We start from the raw sequence: 14,767 nt of genomic DNA on the forward strand, positions 1-14,767 counted from the left end.
TCAAAGGACAAGTTGCTGTCTAATATAACACCCAGATTTGTTACTTTAGAGGGCGTAACAGTACATCCGTCTAGTTGTAAATTGTAATCCAAGAGATTCTGTGTACTGTTTTTTGGTCCAATAAGTAATATCTCTGTCTTATCTGAATTTAATAGTAAAAATTATTGGTCATCCACTTTTTTTTTTTTCATTTTTTACACAATCTATTAGCTTAGATAGTTGAAAAGTTTCATCTGGTCTTGTTGAGATATATAGTTAAGTATCATCAGCATAACAATAAAAACTAATCCCGTATTTACCAAGGGGCAACATGTATATTGAAAATAGCAGAGGACCTAGGACAGATCCTTTTGGTACTCCATACTTTACTGGTGATAATTGAGATGACTCCCCATTTAAATGAACAAAGTGGTAGTGATCGGACATGTAGGTTCTAAACCATCTTAAAGCCTGCCCTTGAATACCAGTATAGTTTTGTAATCGATCTATGAGTGTGTCATGGTCTACAGTGTTGAACGCAGCACTAAGATCAAGTAATACTAGCAATGAGATGCAGCCTTGGTCTGAAGCAAGAACCAAGTCATTTGTAATTTGAACAAGTGCAGTTTCTGTGCTATGGTGAGGCTTGAAACCTGACTGAAATTCTTCATAGAGATCACTTTTTTGCAAGTAGGAACACAATTGAGCAGACACAACTTTTTCTAAAATTTTAGACATAAACGGAAGATTTGAAATGGGTCTGTAATTTGCCAGTTCATTAGAATCTAGTTGTGGTTTCTTAATAAGAGGCTTAATAACCGCCAGCTTGAATGGTTTTGGGACATGACCTAAAGATAACGATGAGTTAATAATATTGAGAAGCGGTTCTTCTGCTACAGGTAACAACTCTTTCTGTAGTTTAGTGGGTACAGTATCTACTAAACATGTTGTTGGTTTAGATGGACTGATAAGTTTATTTAGCTCTTCCTGTCCTATAGTTGTAAAGCACTGGAGTTTTTCTTTGGGTGCGATGAATGAAGCTGATATACTAGATGCCGTAGAATCTACATTTGATATTGTATTTCTGGTGTTATCTATTGTATCAGTAAAGAAATTCATAAAGTCATTACTATTAAACTGTGAGGGAATATTTAGATCGGGTGGCGTGTGTTTATTTGTTAATCTAGCCACTGTGCTAAATAAGAATCTTGGATTGTTTTGGTTATTATCTATGAGTTTGCGGATATGCTCTGCCCTGGCAGCTTTTAGAGCCTGTCTATAGCTGGACTTACTGTTTTTCCATGCAATTCTAAAAACTTCTAAGTTAGTTTTTCTCCATTTGCACTCAAGATTACGAGTTTCTTTCTTGAGAGAATGGGTATAACTGTTGTACCATGGAGCAGTACGTTTTTCTCTAACCTTTTTCAATTTGAGGTGGGCAACAGCTTCTAATGTATTAGAGAAGATAGTGCCGGGTATATATCGTCGGGTAATTATACTGTATATAAAACGCGGGCATCAGGGAGCCGTTATTAATATGCGAGGCATTGAAACTGCTTTTGAACGATCCATCGATCGCGTTATAGTTTCACTTTCAAGAGATGCGATCACACAAACTATGTTTACATTATGGAGCAACAGTACTTACCACACATTTCACAAGATCAGATGCTTGTCAGTGGTGCTCAGGATCTGTCATTCGCCATCATCCTTATCTCTCCTTACTGAGAGTGAAATCTTATGTACTGTAACAGGCTACCGCTAGCAAGGAGCTAACCATGTCCCTTTAGTGGCTCGCGTTATTTGCTTTCTGTGCCTTTCTGAATACAGACACCAACCCATCCCTGCACTTCACACCCCCTGCATGGCCTGGAACATGAAATTTATTTTGTTATTTTCGCTGTTGTCCGCTCTTGTTTATTTACAATACCTGCAGAGGTTCTGATGGTTCGACCGGCTTAGAACAAGGGCGGGTTTATGCAAATGTTGGGGGCGTAGTGATCCCGACTGTTGCGTCACAGTCGGTGTTATGTTCTGATTCGCCTGTTTTTCAGTGGTCTTTTTTAATCACGAGATTTACATATGAAGGAGGAAACTATGGTGTTTGAGGCTCACTGTATGTCATTTCCATGTACAGAACTGTTATTATTTAAATATGGCAGGGTAAAGACAGTTTTTCATTCTATGGCACCTTTAAGCAGAAGTATTTTGAATGAGTTAAACCACCTGTATCCTGCTTTCTGAGTAACATTGAGAATATCACTATATATTGTTGCAACACCGCCGCCACGACCAGTCTGACGGGGCTCATGTTTATAACAGTAGCTTGGTGGAGTAGACTCATTTAGACCAAAATATTCATTTGGTTTAAGCCAGGTTTCAGTCAGGCAGAGTACATCAAAATTATTATCGGTGATCATTTAATTTACAATAACTGCTTTGGGTGCGAGTGATCTAATATTTAGGAGCCCAAGCTTTAAAAATAGTTTTTGTTCATTTATTTTGCGTTTTTCTGGTTTAATCACGATCAGATTTTTTCTAGATCCTGCATTAAATTTATATTTTGACCTCGCTATTCGGGGAACAGACACAGTCTGTATAGATTGGACAACGCAAGTACTTCTATCTTTTAAGTGGGTAGAACAAAAGTCATCATAGTAGTTATTTGAGAATTGGCTTACTAGTCATATGGATTGTAGCATCCTGGAGATGTTGTCCGACAGCAGTTCCGCTCCGACTCTGCTTGGGTGCAGGCCATCAGCACGGAAAAGCCTAGGACGCTCCCAGAAAAGATTCCAATTATTAACAAAGAGCAGTTTCTGTTCTTTACACCATGACAATAACCATTCGTTTAAAGCAAAAAGTCTACTGAACCTTTCGTGTCCTCGTCGATACGTGGGAAGCGGTCCTGACACAATGATCGTCGTCGCGGGCAATGTGCTTCCTACCGTCTCGATCAGGCTCCTGAAGTCCCTATCAGTGTCTCCGTCTGCTGCAGCTTGGTGTCGTTAACCCCCGCGTGCAGCACAACAGCACCGATGCTCTGGTCGCCCTTCAGGATCGCGGGTATCTGCGTAGAAACATCAAGAACACGAGCACCGGGGAAACAGTGAGTTTGCACTTTACCTTCAGCTAACGTTGCACGGACGTGCCGAACGATGGAGTCTCCGACGATCACAGCGTCGCGTTCCGTCTTGCAGAGGGGAGCGAAGCGGTCTCAGAGATCTCGAAGACCGGAGGCGGAGAGGTCGTCGCCCGGGGCCTGGCTCGCGTCTTCCGCTGCTGGTGCACCCAGGGTCCGTGGCGCCGTAGTCCCGGCGCCGTAGTGAATATCATCAGAAGAGATATTGTCTACTCACTCAAATCTACAGTATACTCTCTCCAGCAATAGATGAGGCCACAAGCAGAGAATAGAAGTAGCGATGGGAGAATTTTGTTAGGCGAGTGTGCGTTGAAGTGGATTTGGGGATTAGGGTGAGGTTTTGGCGTTAATTTAGCTGTTGTGTCAGGTTCCTCTCCACCGTATTAAGGATCTGCATCATTACAACCCTTTTAACATCAACAGTGTCTAATGCAATGTGGATGCCATCTCGACAGCTTCATTAAATGACATCTGCAAGCATGTTGAAGTGGCAAAGGATGGATGAGATAAACGAAAAAGGATGAACTGAGATGCAGGTATAAACAGTTTGACCCATGTAGAAAGCTGTCGCTCTGACTGAAAGGCCAGACAGATTCGCACCAGATAAGTCAGTGTCTACGCTAACCATTTCCTGCAATGTTTGCTAAGGCAATCAGACAACCTGAATCTTGTTGTGAATAGATGTGGAACAGTGGTGTAGTCTAGTTTTTTGTAGTGAGCATACGGTGATTTTTCCCTCCCTTACCCGTTCCAAAGCGACACCCCATAAGCACCACTAATGTGTACAGTTTGCATTTACATGTAACTGACAGCATTCTGAAAGATTGCTTATGCAATGTCAACATGTCAATTTATTATAAGCAACACAAGACAGCCAATGACATTTACAGCAAGGGAGACTGGACTGATTTTCTACTACGTTAATCATCTAACTTAGCCAGTTAAGAGCTACATTTTTCCTGAATATGGTCCCTGGACCACAGGTTTTATCAGCTGGCAATTTTCAATGCACATTTAAGAGTGCCGGATTTTAAATTCCCTAGCCTGATCTTCAGTTCACAAGGCTGGCCAAGAATTTTCATCTCTCTCATCAACTGAAACAAGGAGATATAAACTTTGTTTTCAGTTTAACTGCTGTACACAGACACACACATATCTGTGTTATCTCTCCCCTTCTCCTGCATTCATTGATCCACACACTAATGTTACTGAAGTTATTAGCTAGTTATGTTGGCCTAAGAAAGTCAACATACTGTTGACTGTGTGAAAGATGCTTGCTGACTGATCTGTCACTGCTCCCCAGGCCATAGCTGGGGTTTGCGGGGCTGGTTGTACCTGTGGGCCCTGTTTGAAATAGTTTAAAATATGTTTGTTCTACATATTTATTTGTGCTATTTACACAGTGTTTACGTTTTTCAAGTTTGTAGGTGTCCAGGTACAGAAACCGAATAATCAAATATAAAATAGCATTGTATAATTTCACTGTATAAATTAAATATAGATTAATTCTTGTTAAACTGTAAAGTAGTTCAGTAAAGAGCCGTGAGTGATTTTCTCTTTTTTCATTTCTTGGATTAACATTAAGGATACCGACAAGTCTTTAAGAGACAATACATCCAATATAATACACATCCGATTTTTTTTTCTCAACTGTTTACGTTCACTTAAGTTTACATTTGCTCTCTATGTGTGCACCAAGCACGGTGCGAGTACTCATTTGATTTTTTCCACATCCTGTGTTTTAAAAGGGCAAGGCATAAAAACGCGTGCAAATGATAAGCTTTCTTGGCCACGCGCAACAGTGGTGCATTTTTAGGATGGCCTCAGCCAGTCAGATGAAGTGAAAGAGTTGCGCAATAGCACTGGTCATCAACAGAAACACAGCATGATTTTCAAAAAGTCAGTGCTTCAATCGCAACACAGACAGGGTGAATTTATGAATGAACGTGTGAAAATTCAGTCACAAAGATGTTGTTACCTATCCTTGCTCTTTTTTAAGTGGGTTTACGGAAATCCTTGACCTTTGCTAGTGGGTATATACGCCATATACCTGCGTATCACGTAGACTACATCACTGATGTGGAATGAAAGTTGGGGGCTGCTGCCGCAAAGCTTGGACATTTTATTTTTCATAAGATTGAGCAACAAGAGTAGATAAAGTGGGAAGATGTTTCCCATTTCCAAACTGTGTGGAAGTGGAGACTGTGAGAAAAGGGGAATAAGGCTAAAAAGTAATTTCTAAAATAAAATCTATATAATTATTTCTCACTTTCAGAACAAAAACTATATAAGCTAAGAAGAAATTGAGGAGTGTAGCATTGAAGTATAATCAGGTATGGCATGGATGTAAAAAGAGGCCAGCTAGTAAGAGCTGCACAGGACTAACGATATAGAGGCTGCGATCTTCAGCGTCCTTGTTAGCGTGCCCACCTCCTGTGTCAGCTGTTGCCAGTTCAAGCTCCACTCAGAGTGGGTCAAGCAGAACTGGTTGCATTGGTGCCATGACCTGGATGGGAGTGAAGTTTAGAAGGGTGAGTTCAACGAAGGCCAGCTAGTAAGAGCTGCACCTCATAATAAATTATGTTCCTTGTTCTATGATTTGCAATCAGGCACTGCTTTTGAATCACTGTTTTGTTTTTGCCAAAATGCAAACATGCACAAAGAGTTTCTTGATTCCTGTGAGTCACAATCAAGCATAGTTCACCTTGACTATACGAAATAGGACATGACTTTTTTCTATATATAAGCAATATCACACTCGTAAACATGAGATATGGCTGTGATTCGGCTGTAGGCACGGCTCTGATATACAGTATTGAAGTTACAAATATAACCTGATGAGATTTTGCCCTTAGCCAAAACTATTTGCTCTGGAACAAATAATAGATTAATAAGACCAAAGACTGCCCGTTATTTTTACCCAAAACTAGTGCTGTCAAAATTAGCGCGATTAATGCAGGCGATTTAATTTTTTTCAGTTTAACGTGTTAAAATGATTTGACGCCATTAACGCAGAAGCAGAGTCTAGGGCTGGCCACCCCACTCATAACTGCTAATTCTGTCTCTTTTTTTCTTGACAAGAAGTGCATTTATTCAGTCGCAGAATGTCCTTACGAGCATATCAAACAGGAGACATTTCAGATGCACGCTCCAGCTTCACTTCTATGGAAAGCCAAAGTGCTCATAAACACATGCTCGGGCGTCTGATTGCACACTGACACGTCAAAAGCGTGCGTTTTGACAGCAAACCGTGCGTACTGGACGCGCGTTTGCCATGAAAACGCGCGTTCTTAGCGCGCGCTTTGGGATTATAAAACGCGCCTTTGGAGTTCTTGACGTGCGTTTATCATAACAGGAAATGGGCGTCGAATACGTGCGTTTGGAGTCGGACAAAACGTTCTGAACGTGTTACAGCTAAACCAAACAGGCAGAGCAAACATCTTTTGAAGTATCCACACAGGCGAAAACAATGTGCTCTTTCTGTAGTGTTCTCAAAATGGCACGCGTCAAAAGCGTGTGCTTACTTCATTGCCCGATTCTGTCATGTGTCTGCTATATCCTCCTGAGACCCCCCCAAAAAAGCTTTGTGAATTTAGCATTTTTCATGTCATTACATTGTTTAGAGCATTAGAAAAAAATGGAAAATTAAAATTTTTGAAAAAATAAATTTTATTGATATTTTGTTCTATGTCCTCTGTAGAGGACACTAGGACTAAGTTTTCCTAAAAATAAAATGGCATGAATAGACATCAAAAAGGCAAAAACAATGGGATTTTTTTTTTTAAATCACCAATGCATTTTTAGGTTTCAGGATTTTTTTCTTCTAAACTTTGTTTAAGGATGATTCTCAACTTTGTTATAAAATATACAACAAAATGATTTGATATACCATTTTGTTTTATGCAGTATGTGTGTAAAAATTTCCATAAACTGGTTTTCCCATTAAACAGTGTATCTATACTGTATCTAATTTGCCTATTAATGTGTTGCTGTTGGGACAGCATGTTGAAAAAAGAATTGTCATAATGGGAGTAATAATTGGCCAGATGTTCATAACAATATATAATATTTCATAAGAAAATTGATATATATAATTTATTTTTCTATTCAATTGTTATGTCTCCCAAAATGCACAATATCCTCCTGAGACCCAGCTATGGAGCTTTTGCCTCTGTAGTGGACATTCTATTTCAGTGAATTTCTCTGAGACTCTCATGTCACAGTTGTAAGTCTGGGCGTCCTGTACAGAGCACATTCAGGGCTTTACAGAGATACTAAATGATTGGAAGTTTCACCATGACCACTCCCTCTCATCGGTCTTTAAAAATGGCTAAATTGAATTTAGTGAAACATTTTACATCCTTATGGAAATATGATTATATTTTGTAATTGTCATTTAAATCTGAACAATTTTCTAATTGTTTGTCATAAAGCAACGTCTCAGGAAAATGTTATGGGTTTTCAAATTCAAATATGACTTCCTGTTATGAAACAGGACATCATTTCATACATGTCCACTGTGGAGGACACCAGGACTAAAAACATGTTTATTGTGCATTTTGGGAGACATATTGTTATGAACATCTGGCCAATTATTACTCCCATTATGACAATTCTTTTTTCAACATGCTGTCCCAACAGCAGCACATTAATATGCAAATTAGAAACAGTATAGATACACTGTGTTTAATGGGAAAACCAGTTTATGGAATTTTTTACACACATACTGCATAAAACAAAATGGTATATCAAATCATTTTGTTATATATTTTATAACAAAGTTGAGAATCATCCTTAAAGTTTAGAAGAAAAAATCCTGAAACCTAAAAATGCATTGGTGATTTAAATAAAAAATCCCATTGTTTTTGCATTTTTGATGTCTATTCATGCCATTTTATTTTTAGGAAAACTTAGTCCTATAGTGTCTTCTACAGAGGACATAGAAAAAAATATGAATAAAATATATTTTTTTCGAAAATGTTAATTTTCAATTTTTTTCTAATGCTCTAAACAATGTAATGACATGAAAAAATTCTAAATTCACAAAGCTTTTTTGGGGGGTCTCAGGAGGATATAGCGGACACATGACGACAAGTGCCATTTTGAGAACACTACAGAAAGAGCAGGTTGTTTTCGCCTGTGTGGATACTTCAAAAGACGTTTGCTCTGCCTGTTTGGTTTACCTGTAACACGTTCAGAACATGCGTTTTGTCCAACTCCAAATGCACGTATTCGACGCCCATTTCCTGTTATGATAAATGCAAGTCAAAAACGTGCGTTTTTGGTGACTCCAAAGCGTGTCAAGAACGCGCGTTTTATAGGAAATCACACGTCGAGGACGCGCGTTTGCCATGAAAACGGTTTTGTGTATCAAAACGCGCGTTTGCTGTCAAGACGCACGCTTTTGACGTGTCAGTGTGCAATCAGACGCCCGAGAAGGCGTTTATGAGCACTTTGGCTTTCCATACACTTCAGCATCAGGCGTGAGTCAAACGAGCACGGAAACTGTACTGTGCTCGCAGCGCGTGCTCTTCAATACACGGACAAAGGTACGGGTGCGCGCTCATAGCCTGTATCATTTCATATCACATCGCAAAAGAAACTACAAGCATGCAATGTCGTGATCAGTTAAGTCATGAAGTTACCAAAAAGGCGATTAAAGCTGCCATAAAACTGTGCGTGCATGTAATATGTTATATATGAGTTACATTAAGAACATGTCTCTGAAATGGTTTTCAAAACTGTTCTGGAGCATCTTAGCACTGTCTCCCTCATCTAACACACCCGATTCAACGAGTCCGACCTGAAATGGGTAAGAAAAGGTGATGAGAGTTGAGAGAAAATACGATGCGTGTCAGATCCGCGTCACGTTCAGCAGTGACAGCTCTTAAAGAAACAGCAGCCAAACCAACCTAATAACCAACTGATGTGACGTCTGTTCATCAAGAATAAAAGAAAAAAAGAGGAAATCAATAACTTTTATAGTTTTAAGGATTCATCTGTATTTAGTTTAGAATTTGGTGTTTGATAACTTTATTTAATTTCTGTATATTTCTGCTGAGGGGTACAGATAGCTAAATATGACATTTATTATAATGGATTATGTGAAGATTGATTTAAATTCACTTAAATTAGAAGTTATTTTTAAAAATCTAATAAATGTTCAAATGGATAGCTCTTAATTATAATGTAAAGTTGAATGGCTATAGTCAATGGTTAAATATTAGCAGGAAACATTTTTATAGGGAAATCAGTATTGATTGGTATCAGTGATATTGGCCTTCAGTCATAAAAAAATATGCCATTAATCAAATATAAAAAATATACTGTCTGTAAATTGTTTGTACATTAATTTGAAGATTGAATGTGAAATTATTGCAATATAAAAGTATATTTAAAAACTTTAATGTTAGGTGGGATTAATCGCGATTAATTTCAGAAAAATGTGCTATTAATTAGTTTATTTTTTTAATCGATTGACAGCACTACCCAAAACAAATTATATCTCATTTTTAACCACTATAGAGAAATCAGAACCTGCAGCAAATTCCAGAAGATCTGGCTAAGGTGAGGCGCTCTTGGGGGGTTTATGAACACTGAATGGCTACTCACGCCCTGGAGCTCACATCTTCTAAAACTTTGAAATAAATCTTTAAATAGACATTATCTTTATTAACAAACTGCACATTTGAAGTCCAAACAAGTACATTCCTGCCTAAAAAACTATTTAAAACTACATTATGTGACACAAAACAGTATTATTTAAATTATAGTGGATTTGGGGGTTTAAAGCTAGAAGGGAGACAGCTGTGGCTAATGGGCATGGCCACATAAATATAGTGTAATTTTTGTTACACTGTACAACAATAACTATTTTTGCATTATTGTAAGGGGTAAGAAAGAGATTGAGAGAGATGTCAGATATTTAGGGTCGGGGTAGGTGTAGACGTTAATAAAACACAATCTAATAGGTAGAAAATTTAATTTCAATGTTAGATTCCAGTTGGAGCTGTATCTCTTCTAGCCACAACCGGATTTGGGCATCCACCATGACACTCGCTGTGAGAAATACGGCAACTTCTGCAAATGGATTGATACAAAGGGTGAAACGGCTGTTGGAGTTAAGTTGGACTCTAATATCACACTCTTATCAGCCAATCAAATTCGAAGACAAGAAAGAACTGTTGTACATATATATACATATATATATAAATAAATAAATCTGAGGAATGTGGTCCAGGACCAACAATCAAAAACATAGATAAATATAAATATATGTTTTTGATTGTTGGTCTGGACCGCATTCCTCAGATCACATTCCAGGACCAACAATCAAAAACATGTCCTACTTGGTGAAATCACTGTAATTGTAAAGTAACCCTGCATTTCAAACTCTCCCACTTTATAGGCTAATGTTCCTTTTTTTTCTTAACATTTTACATTATGTTCACGGCCTGAGTGGCAAAGAACAAAGGTACAAAGAGAGATGGGTAGAGAAGCAATTGGAAGAGATGGCTCCTCTGGAAATCTCAGTGGGCACCCCTTCATCTTGGCCCACGCGGTGCACATACCATGGCAGTTAAGAAAGGAAAAACACGTCTCTCTCAACAGAATCAATGAGACCAATACAAAAAACTCATGTAGGAGCAATAACAACACTACTTGCTTTTGGTCGTTATCCTAGAAAAGTGTTGCCTAACTAATCTATCAATGAGCAATATCTTATGCAAGGTGCATAGGTACAAGGTTGACAATAGTGTCTCTTACAAGTGCATTAAGTCATGTTTTGTACATAGTAAGCATAACTGCCAGGACACTTAAATGGTGCCTTACAAGCAGGGCCTTAAGAAGCAGCTTTTCTACACTCTGGTGGGATGCCCAAAGCCCTGCTTAGCTAATCTAGATTTGTGGAAGCATACGAGTAGGCAGAGCGGGGGAGGTTGTTGTTTGACCTTGTTGAGCCGCAGGGTTTGGTTGAGAAGAAATTGTCTTTGGCTTAGGAAGGCGGGAATGTTTAGGCTGGAGGGGGGCACTGGCTCTGGGCAAACTACTTTCTATGTTTCTGAGCAATAAAGACTGTCTGCACCCTTGATTTTGTTGGTTAAATATTGGTGCAGTGGTGCTGTGCATGGTATTTTGTCGGGCTGGGTTGATGCAAAGCAGTCCGGCAGCTGATAAAGGTTGATGTCTTGTTCTGGATAGACCTGTGGCTCCAAACCTACCTAGGGCTCCAGTGAACACACTGACCGGTTGTACTTCCTGGGGCTTGATGAGTGTTGAAGCTCTCTTAATAGAAGTAGGTAGCTGTAGGGTTGAAAAATTGCTTCTTCTCAAAGGAAGTTTTTGTGTACCTCTTTCTAGCTTGAAGCAAAAGCTGGCAGAAGCTGGTGGGATTGCTGGCTCATTGAGTTTAACCTGGCTGCTCTTGAGGCCAAGCTCAGCAGGATCAGAGCTCTGAAAAGTCCTGGAAGAAAAGGCAGCAGAGCTATCAGCAGATATAGTTACCGTTGGTATAGTACAGTTTGGTGTAGACTCAACAGTGATGGGACTTTGTAGATTTGGGGAGCAGGACAGGGGCATCAGTGGGTGGTGACCAGGCTCGGCATCCAAACTGTCACAAGGGGCCTCTGAAGAGGTTGGACTTGACAGTCCTTCATGGTTGTGGAGCTTGTTGGGTAAGAATCTGGGAGTCTGTAGTATTTGAAGCTATTGGAGAGAAAAAAATAAGAAGCAATTATTGAACATTTGTTTGCACTAATTTCAGAATGATCATATTTGGGTGATTCTTCAATTACTAGAATTGATCCGTTTAAAAAAAAGTTTTAAAAAACTTATTGGATATACAAGACACTATATTTTGTCAATATTAAAAGATATTGAACTTTATTAGAAAATAAAAAGTAATGCCTTAACCAGAATCAGAATCAGAATGAGCTTTATTGGCCAAGTATGTTTACACATACAAGGAATTTGTTGTAGTGACAGAAGCTCCACAGTGCAACAGAAAGACAGTAACAGGACAGGACACAGGTAATGAAACAAAATAACAGGAAATAGCCAATAACCAATGTACAAAGCAGCAAAAAAAATAAAAAATACACAATATATAATATATAATATAGGCGACTATGTATGTACAGGTCAAGTATGTGCAAATTAAAAATGAGAAAATAAAAATAAAATAAGTGAGTGTGGTGAATGGATAATGTATTAGTTGTGTGTTCTACGTTTATTTATTGAGTGTTCATGAGATGTATTGACTGAGGGAAGAAACTGTTCCTGTGTCTGGTCGTTCTGGTGCTCAGAGCTCTGTAGCGTCGACCAGATGGTAACAGTTCAAAGAGGTTGTGTGCTGGATGTGAGGGGTCCAGAGTGATTTTACCAGCCCTTTTGCTCACTCTGGATAAGTACAGTTCTTGGAGAGTGGGGAGGGTTGTACCAATGATTCGCTCAGCAGTCCGGACTACCCTCCGTAGTCTTCTGAGGTCAGATTTGGTAGCTGAGCTGAACCAGACAGTTATTGAGGTGCAGAGGATGGATTCAATGATGGCAGAGTAGAACTGTTTCAGTAAGTCCTGTGGCAGGTTGAACTTCCTCAGCTGGCGAAGAAAGTACAGCCTCTGCTGGGCCTTCCTGACAATGGAGTCAATGTGAATATCCCACTTCAGGTCCTGAGAGATGGTGGTGCCCAGGAATCTGAATGACTCCACTGCAGTCACAGTGCTGTTCATGATGGTGAGTGGGGGGAGAGCAGGGGGGTTTCTCCTGAAGTCCACGATCATCTCCACAGTTTTGAGCGTGTTAAGCTCCAGGTTGTTGAGACTGCACCAGACAGCCAGCTCCTTAACCTCCTGTCTGTAAGCAGACTCGTCACCATCCTGGATGAGGCCGATCAGTGTTGTGTCGTCTGCGAACTTCAGGAGCTTGACAGAGGGGTCTTTAGATGTGCAGTCGTTGGTGTAGAGGGAGAAGAGCAGTGGGGAGAGTACGCAGCCCTGAGGAGCTCCAGTGCTGATGGTTTGAGTGCTGGATGTGAATTTGCCAAGCTTTACTAACTGCTGTCTGTCTGTCAGGAAGCTGTTGATCCACTGGCAGACGGAGGTGGGGACGGAGAGCTGAGTTAGTTTATTTTGAAGGGTTTCCGGGATAATGGTGTTAAAAGCAGAGCTGAAGTCCACAAACAGGATCCTCACATAAGTCCCTGGTCTGTCCAGATGCTGCAGGATGAAGTGCAGTCCCATGTTGACTGCATCATCCACAGACCTGTTTGCTCTGTAGGCAAACTGCAGGGGGTCCAGTAAGGGTCCAGTGATGTCCTTCAGATGAGCCAGAACCAGTCTTTCGAATGATTTCATGGCTACAGACGTTAGGGCCACAGGTCTGTAGTCATTAAGTCCAGTAATTTTGTGTTTCTTTGGAACGGGGATGATGGTGGAGCGTTTGAAGCATGAGGGGACTTCACACAGCTCCAGTGATCTATTGAAGATCTGTGTGAAGATGGGGGCCAGCTGCTCAGCACAGATTTTTAGGCAGGCTGGTGACACACCATCTGGACCAGGTGCTTTCCTTCTTTTGTTCTTCCTGAAGACCTGGCACACATCGTCTTCGCTGATTTGAATTGTAGGTGTGGGGGAGAGAGGGGTTGCTGGAGGTGTGAATGGTTGTGTGGAGGGGTGTTCTGGGCGGGTGTGGGGTGATCGTTCAAACCGACAAAAGAACTTGTTTAAGTCGTCTGCCAGGTGTTGATTCTCCAGAGTGCTGGGGGGTGGTGTTTTGTAGCTGGTGATGTCCTTCAATCCTAACCACACTGAAGCCGGATCACTGGAAGAGAATTTGTTCCTGAGCTTGTCAGAATAATTCCTCTTTGCCACTCTGATCTCCTTTTCCAGTGTGTATTTGGCCTGTTTGTACAAGACTTTATCCCCCTTTCTGTGAGCATCTTCTTTGGCCTGACGGAGCTGTCTGAGTTTGGCAGTGAACCATGGTTTGTCATTGTTGTAGAATAGATGAGTCCTGGTAGGAATGCACATGTCCTCACAGAAACTGATATAAGATGTTACAGTCTCTGTGAGCTCGTCCAGGTCATTTGCCGCAGCTTCAAAAACAGTCCAATCAGTCAGGTCGAAACAGGCTTGTAAATCCCGCTCTGTTTCGTTAGTCCATCTTTTAACAGATCTTAATACAGGCTTCGCAGACTTAAGTTTCTGCCTGTAGGATGGAATAAGATGAACCAAACAGTGATCAGAGAGTCCTAAAGCTGCTCGTGGAACCGAGTGATATGCGTCCTTTATTGTTGTGTAACAGTGATCCAATATATTACTGTCTCTGGTGGGGCATGTGATGTGCTGTCTGTATTTTGGCAGTTCACGGGAGAGATTTGCTTTATTAAAGTCCCCGAGAATGATTAAAACAGAGTCCGGGTGTTGTTGTTCACTCTCTGTGATCAGATCAGCGAGTTTCTGTAGAGCTGTGGTCACGTGCGCTTGCGGTGGAATGTAAACACTCACGAGAATGAACGAGCAGAACTCCCGCGGCGAATAGAACGGCTTGCAGTTAATGAAGAGCGTTTCTAGATCTGAACAGCACATCTTCTTTAACACAGTTACATCTGTACACCACCTCTCATTGATGTAAAAGCATGTCCCG

Source organism: Barbus barbus, assembly GCF_936440315.1.
Source record: "Barbus barbus genome assembly, chromosome: 38".
In the NCBI taxonomy this organism is placed as follows: Eukaryota; Metazoa; Chordata; class Actinopteri; order Cypriniformes; family Cyprinidae; genus Barbus; species Barbus barbus.